Raw genomic sequence first — 8,165 nt, forward strand, 5'->3', positions numbered from 1 at the left:
TGCGGATGTTGAACCGACCCTGCAGCCCTGGAATAAATCCCACTTGGTCGTGGTGAATAATCCTTTTAATGTACTGTTGAATCCTATTGGCTAGTATTTTGGTGAGAATTTTTGCATCTGTGTTCATCAAGGATATTGGTCTGTAGTTCTCTTTTTTGTTGGGATCCTTGTCTGGTTTTGGGATCAAGGTGATGCTGGCCTCATAAAATGAGTTTGGAAGTTTTCCTTCCATTTCTATTTTTTGGAACAGTTTCAGGAGAATAGGAATTAGTTCTTCTTTAAATGTTTGGTAGAATTCCCCCAGGAAGCCGTCTGGCCCTGGGCTTTTGTTTGTTTGGAGATTTTTTGATGACCGTTTCAATCTCCTTACTGGTTATGGGTCTGTTCAGGCTTTCTATTTCTTCCTGGTTCAGTTATGGTAGCTTATATGTCTCTAGGAATGCATCCATTTCTTCCAGATTGTCAAATTTGTTGGCCTAGAGTTGCTCATAGTATGTTCTTATAATTGTATTTCTTTGGTGTTCGTTGTGATCTCTCCTCTTTCATTCATGATTTTATTGATTTGGGTCCTTTCTCTTTTCTTTTTGATAAGTCTGGCCAGCGGTTTATCAATCTTATTAATTCTTCCAAAGAACCAGCTCCTAGTTTCGTTGATTGTTCTATTGTTTTTTTGGTTTCTATTTCATTGATTTCTGCTCTGATCTTTATGATTTCTCTTCTCCTGCTGGGTTTAGGGTTTCTTTCTTGTTCTTTCTCCAGCTCCTTTAGGTGTAGGGTTAGGTTGTGTACCTGAGACCTTTCTTGTTTCTTCAGAAAGGCTTGTACCGCTATATATTTTCCTCTCAGGACTGCCTTTGTTGTGTCCCACAGATTCTGAACCGTTGTGTTTTCATTATCATTTGTTTCCATGAATTTTTTCAATTCTTCTTTAATTTCCTGGTTGACCCATTCATTCTTTAGAAGGATGCTGTTTAGTCCCCGTGTATTTGGGTTCTTTCCAAATTTCCTCTTGTTATTGAGTTCTAGCTTCAGAGCGTTGTGGTCTGAAAATATGTAGGGAATGATCCCAATCTTTTGATACTGGTTGAGACCTGATTTAGGACCGAGGATGTGATCTATTCTGGAGAATGTTCCATGTGCACTAGAGAAGAATGTGTATTCTGTTGCTTTGGGATGAAATGTTCTGAATATATCTGTGATGTCCATCTGGTCCAGTGTGTCATTTAAGGCCTTGATTTCCTTGTTGATCTTTTGCTTGGATGATCTGTCCATTTCAGTGAGGGGAGTGTTAAAGTCCCCTACTATTATTATATTATTGTTGACGTGTTTCTTTGATTTTGTTATTAATTGGTTTATATAGTTGGCTGCTCCCACGTTAGGGGCATAGATATTTAAAATTGTTAGATCTTCTTGTTGGACAGTTCCTTTGAGTATGATATAGTGTCCTTCCTCATCTCTTATTATAGTCTTTGGCTTAAAATCTAATTGATCTGCTATAAGGATTGCCACTCCTGCTTTCTTCTGATGTCCATTCGCATGGTAAATTCTTTTCCACCCCCTCACCTTAAATCTGGAGGTGTCTTTGGGTTTAAAATGAGTTTCTTGTAGGCAACATATAGGTGGGTTTTGTTTTTTTATCCATTCTGATACCCTGTGTCTTTTAATTGAGGCATTTAGCCCATTAACATTCAGGATAACTATTGAGGGATATGAATTTAGTGCCATTGTATTGCCTGTAAGGTGACTGTTATTGTATATTGTCTCTGTTCCTTTCTGATCTACTACTTTTAGGGTCTCTTTTTGCTTAGAGGACCCCTTTCAATATTTCCTGTAGAGCCAGTTTGGTATTTGCAAATTCTTTCAGTTTTTGTTTGTCCTGGAAGCTTTTAATCTCTCCTTCTATTTTCAATGATAGCCTAGCAGGATATAGTATTCTTGGCTGCATGTTTTTCTCGTTTAGTGCTCTGAATATATCATGCCAGCTCTTTTTGGCCTGCCAGGTCTCTGTGGAGAAGTCTGCTGCCAATCTAATATTTTTACCATTGTATGTTACAGACTTCTTTTCCCGGGCTGCTTTCAGGATTTTCTCTTTGTCACTAAGACTTGTAAATTTTACTATTAGGTGATGGGGTGTGGACCTATTCTTATTGATTTTGAGGGGGGTTCTCTGCACCTCCTGGATTTTGATGCTTGTTCCCTTTGCCATATTGGGGAAATTCTCTCCAATAATTCTCTCCAATATACCTTCTGCTCCCCTCTCTCTTTCTTCTTCTTCTGGAATCCCAATTATTCTAATGTTGTTTCGTCTTATGGTGTCACTTATCTCTCGAATTCTCCCCTCGTGGTCCAGTAGCTGTTTGTCCCTCTTTTGCTCAGCTTCTTTATTCTCTGTCATTTGGTCTTCTATATCGCTAATTCTTTCTTCTGCCTCATTTATCCTAGCAGTGAGAGCCTCCATTTTTTATTGCACCTCATTAATAGCTTTTTTTATTTCAACTTGGTTAGATTTTAGTTCTTTTATTTCTCCAGAAAGGGCTTTTATATCTCCCGAGAGGGTTTCTCTAATATCTTCCATGCCTTTCTCGAGCCCGGCTAGAACCTTGAGAATCGTTATTCTGAACTCTAGATCTGACATATTACCAATGTCTGTATTGATTAGGTCCCTAGCCTTTGGTACTGCCTCTTGTTCTTTTTTTTGTGGTGAATTTTTCCGCCTTGTCATTTTGTCCAGATAAGAGTATATGAAGGAGCAAGCAAAATACTAAAAGGGTGGCAACAATCCCAGGAAAATATGCTTTAACCAAATCAGAAGAGGTCCCAAATCATGAGGGGGGAGAAAGGGGATAAAAAGAGGTTCAGAAAGAAAAAAAAAAAAAAAAAGGAAACAAAAAAAGAAAACAAATAAAAAAATATAAAAAAGAAAATATATATATATATTAGATAAACTAGTTAAAAATCATTAAAAAAAGAAAAGGGCAAAAGTTTTAAAAAATTGGCAGTAGAAGAGAAAAAAAAATTAAATTAACTGCAAGGCTAAAGAATCATGGGGAGAAATCCATGAGTTCCAGGCTTTGCTTTCTCCTCCTCTGGAATTCCGCTGCTCTCCTTGGTATTGAAACTGCACTCCTTGGTAGCTGAACTTGGTCCTGGCTGGGTTTCTTGTTGATCTTCTGGGGGAGGGGCCTGTTGTAGTGATTCTCAAGTGTCTTTGCCCCAGGTGGAGTTGCACCGCCCTTACCCGGGGCCGGGCTGAGTAATCCGCTCGGGTTTGCTTTCGGGAGCTTTTGTTCCCTGAGCGCTTTCCGTAGAGTTCCGGAGGGCAGGAATGAAGATGGCGGCCTCCTGGTCTCTGGCCCGGAGGAACCGAGAGCCCGGGGCCCCACTCCTCAGTGCGCCCTCAGAGAACAGCGCCCAATTACTCCCGTCACCCTGGCCTCCGGCCGTGCTCCGAGCTGACCGAGCCTGCGACCGGTTCAAGGTAACCCTGAGCTTAGCGCTTACTCCTCGGCTCTGTCTCTGTGGCCGGCTTCCCCGTTCTAATACTGGTAAGCTCTGCAACACTCAGACACCCCCAATCCTTCTGTGACCCTGCGGGACCTGAGGCCACGCCAACCCTGTGTGGGCTTCACTCCGGTTAAGCCTCTGGAGCGATGTCCCTCAGCGGAACAGACTTTTAAAAGTCCCGATTTTGTGCTCCATTGCTCCGCCGCTTGCCGGGAGCCGGCCCCTCCCCCCGCGGTCTATCTTCCCGTCGCTTTGGATTCACTTCTCCGTCGGTCCTACCTTTCAGAAAGTGGTTGATTTTCTGTTTCTAGAATTGCTGTTCTTCTTCTCTTCGATCTCCCGTTGGATTTGTAGGTGTTTGCAATCTTTAGATAAACTATCTAGCTGCTCTCCTGCTACCTGAAGTAGTCTCAGCCTGCTACTTCTCCACCATCTTGACTCCTCCTCCTGAAAGTCTCTTAAATAAAAGAGGCTCACTGGAGTCATCTGGGGAAGGAGAAATATCTATACATCTCTACCCCAGAACACCCTTCACATCCTATTTCTCTATTGAGGGCATACTCCCTCCTCTATACCCTTACCCCTTTCTCATACTCTGCTCATTCTCTGCCATCCCCACTCCCCTAGTAGGTCACATCTCTCATGCATAGAGGGACAGAAAAAATGTGAGTACCATTGCAAAGGAGTTAAAGGAGTTCACAGAAGTGTTCTATTTATCTTCTATCAGTGCCTAGCACAGTGCCTGGCAAAGTTAATAAAGATTTGAATGCAAGTAAGGAAAAAAATGAATTCCTAAATGAGTGCCCTGCCAACCTCTTAAACAGTTTCAAAGTTACACTCAACTTTCCCCCAATATTCCATTCAATTAATCCCATGTAGGCATCATCTCTTGCCTGAACTATAATGTCTTTTTATTGCCCTCCCGGTCTCCAGCCTCCCCCTCATTGAAGTCTACCCTCTCCAGGGTCACCAGAGTTATCTCCTAAAATACACATCATTCACTACCTTCCTTGAAGGTCTCTAATACCTAATTAGCAAAAGGATAAAATCCAAATCCCTTTCATAGAATAAGGTCCTTATTCATTTGGCCACAATCTAACTTTGCTGCTAAATCTCTCAATTCCTCCCTCTACCCTCTCTAATCAACCCTGAATTCCAACCATACAAGATCCTGGTAGTATCCTGCAAATAATCTCATGCATGCTTCTTACACTGTGTTTTTTCTCTCCACTCATCTAACCTAACAAACTCCTGATCATTCTTCAGGACCTAGCTTAGATGTCAACTGGTCTTCACTTTTCCAAGCAAAGTTGGTCGTGTTACCTTGGTTTTCTCATAGTCCTTTGACCATACCTCCACAATAGCATCCGACAAATTTAACCATAATTATTTGCTTAAAGGTAGCAACTGTCCTACTAATCTAAAAAGTACTCCAGAGATCTAGCTATATCCATACTCCCTACAATATCTGTTACTAGATAAAAGGTTCTGAATGATGGAAAAAGGAAGGAAGGAAGGTACTGGCATTTTTCCAGCTGCTAAGTCTAGAAACCTGGAAGTCATGAATTCCCAGAACAGAAAGGAATGTTACAGATCATTGTTTAAAAAAAAAAAAAAAAACTTTAAAGATAAATATATTGACTCTTCTTTCATCCCCTTTATGCAATTTGTCACCAAATCCATTTGTCATATCCTCTTTCAAAATGTCTACCAGATTTCCTCCTGCCTCTCCTTCCCCACTGACCCACACCCAGTCCATGCTCATTTACTCATGCTAGGGTTGTTGAAAAGGCCCTCAAAGAGGGTCTCCCTTTCTCTCCCCCTCCATCAGAGCCACACTGCATACAACTGACAGAAGAAAATTTCTAAACTAGTACCTTTAATATGTCACTCTGACCACCTCAAGAAGTCTCTAAAACTTCCTAGTGGTCTCTCTTTTAAACCAAGCTCCCACTCACCCCACCCTCACCCCTACCAGGCCTGTCCTCCCAGAGTTCAGTTATCTAGGTCATCCTCTTAACCCAACCTCTCTTAGTCTTTTCCCCACATTGCACACACACACCCCACACCACACCCCAGCCCAAGTGTCTTGCAGTACTAAAGAATATGTCAGTGCTCACACCCGCCTCCAGCCTTCTGCTTAGGCTCCAAGATCCTACCTGGATGTCCTTCTGCTCACCTCTCTGCTCATTAAAAACCTAGTCTTCCTTCCAGCTTACCCATTACACCTTTCCTCCCTCCCTGCCACAGTTCAGATTAATCTCCCCCTTCCTTAAACTCCCATGGTACTACCATTACTTTTCTGTCCCCCACTTAGAACGCAAGTGACTTGCATGCCCCCATGAGTCTGCCTCCCCTCCTTTGCCTACCACCACCCTAATCTTCCTTAAATATTCAATACAAATACCACCTGCTTATGAACTAAAAAAGCTAAAAACCCAATGCCTTTGAACTTCTATAGAGTTTTGCTGGTATCTTTCTTCAGGCATTTATCACATTCTTTCTATGGATGAAACTGTTTGCTGCTGTGTTTTCTTTCTCTTAATGTAGGACAAACACCTTGAGGGCAGGACCTATTCTCCTTATCTCTGTTTCACTTCATCCCAGATGTCCTCAGCACCTACAGGAATGCTCTGTACAGACTGAGTCCTTATTGTAAGATTCTTGGAGCATCTGTTTCCCTGTGGTTCCTAACATGGATGCTGAAGGCAGAGCCTGAAATGAACACAATTATAGCATGTGTATGTTAGTGTAGGGAGGAGAAGAAGAAATACTGGCATATTTTTGTGTGTAGGCATATGTGCCTACCTGTCCCCCATTTTGAAATCCAGGTAAAATCATGCTTAAATGTTTCTCAGGGGAGTGTTAAAGAGGGTAAAAGCTTATAAAGATAAGGCAAAGAGGTGGGTCAAATAAGTTCTCAGTGATTCCCCCAGAAAGATTAATGACAGCCTAACCTGGTTTTAGCATTGAAAGTTCTATACTCTAGGAAACTCCCAAGTCCCAGGCCAACCTACATGGTTGATCACAATATCCCCAAGCCCAATTTTAGCACCCAAAGCCACCTCCTTGTCTCCCTTTTCCTGACTCAAGCCACTATTCATTCACTAGCACAGTCATGGGACTAACACACCAATTTATCACATCCTAAGCTACACCACATTGATAATTCTTTAAACTTCTCAATGTCAAATTAATCCCTGCTTTTACAAACTGGGTGTTTTAATCTCAGTAGAAATTATTTTAGTAGATTAGAAATACTTTGAAGTGAGTGCTTCAGCAAACCATAAGACAGGTGGGAAATACACTGAGATTATGTCAATACTCCAAAAATGTCATTGAATGACAACCTGCTTTCTCAATCCCCCCTCAAATCAGATCCAAATACAGTTCAGATGAATTACTTTCTAAATAATATCAATAGGTCATATTTGGCTTTTAAATCCCCATTTTTTCATAAAAAATGTTTAAACTCCTTCCATCGTCCTGAGTCTGTCATATTTGATGGTTTCAGCAACCTTACTCTGAACTGTGGTATTTCCAATCAAATTTTTATGCAGACACATTAATCTAAAAATGTCCAGAAACAACTAACCTGTATGTAGAGCTTCAAGCCTTCATGATGATTTTTTGGTTGTCCCTATAACCAGTCTGGTGTTTACAACAGAATCTTCAGCGTGTGAATACATTCTCCAGCATTTCCATTCATTCCCACAAGGGAATGAAAAGCCTTTCAATACTTCTTAAAGCTTTCCTTTTAGCCCTTTACCATGTCTAATGCCATAGAGCCAACATCTGAAATGATCTTGCACTGTTGTGATACCTGAGGACCTATAAAACATATTCCATTTGAAAAAACATTCAGTTAATATTCTGAAATTTCTATTTGCAGCATGCAAATTGTTCTAAGTGGACTCAAGTGACTGAACTGTTTGCTAGATTAACTGGAGGTTCAGACACCTTCTAAATCCCCATTGCAAGACTCAAAATATGTGACTAACACAATCCATAAAGCTGGTAGTATCAATTATTTTTTAACAGGAAGAAAACCTTAAATTGTACCTTCACATTGGCTGTGCCATCAGTTGAACATGCTACATAACTTCTCATAGAAATATGATTTGAGAACATCTGTAACTGTCTGGAACCTATTTTTCCCAGGACTTTAATTCAAGCTCTCTATAGATATCAGATGTTCTCCACAGAATCTGTGACATGTCTTAGAATTCTTGAATAAACATCAGTTATGCCTCTGTCTTAAATAGTGTCAATCTGAATTGAAAATCTGCCAGCCTTCTTAACATCTCTAACAGCAGACTTCTTAATTAATCTGTTAATACTATGGATAGACTTACATTAAAATCAGCATTATATAAGCTGATCTTCCACTTATTATAGAAACTCACTTTTGTTTCCAAAGATTCAAGATGTGTTTGAGCAAACAATAATCTGAGAAATATACATTCAGAGCCCTATTTCACTACTTACATTTGTTAGAGTGTTAGTTGTCCCATGATAACTGACGGGGTCCTTTACCAATGGCCTTAAGTCCATTAATCATGCAAAATACAAATATTTTAGTGCAACTTGTTCTATCTTCATATACTTCTGATTATAAAATGGACTGGTGGCATGATTAATACTATTTATTAAATGGGAAG

The sequence above is a fragment of the Lutra lutra genome, chromosome 9 (assembly GCF_902655055.1).
Source record: "Lutra lutra chromosome 9, mLutLut1.2, whole genome shotgun sequence".
Lineage (NCBI taxonomy): Eukaryota > Metazoa > Chordata > Mammalia > Carnivora > Mustelidae > Lutra > Lutra lutra.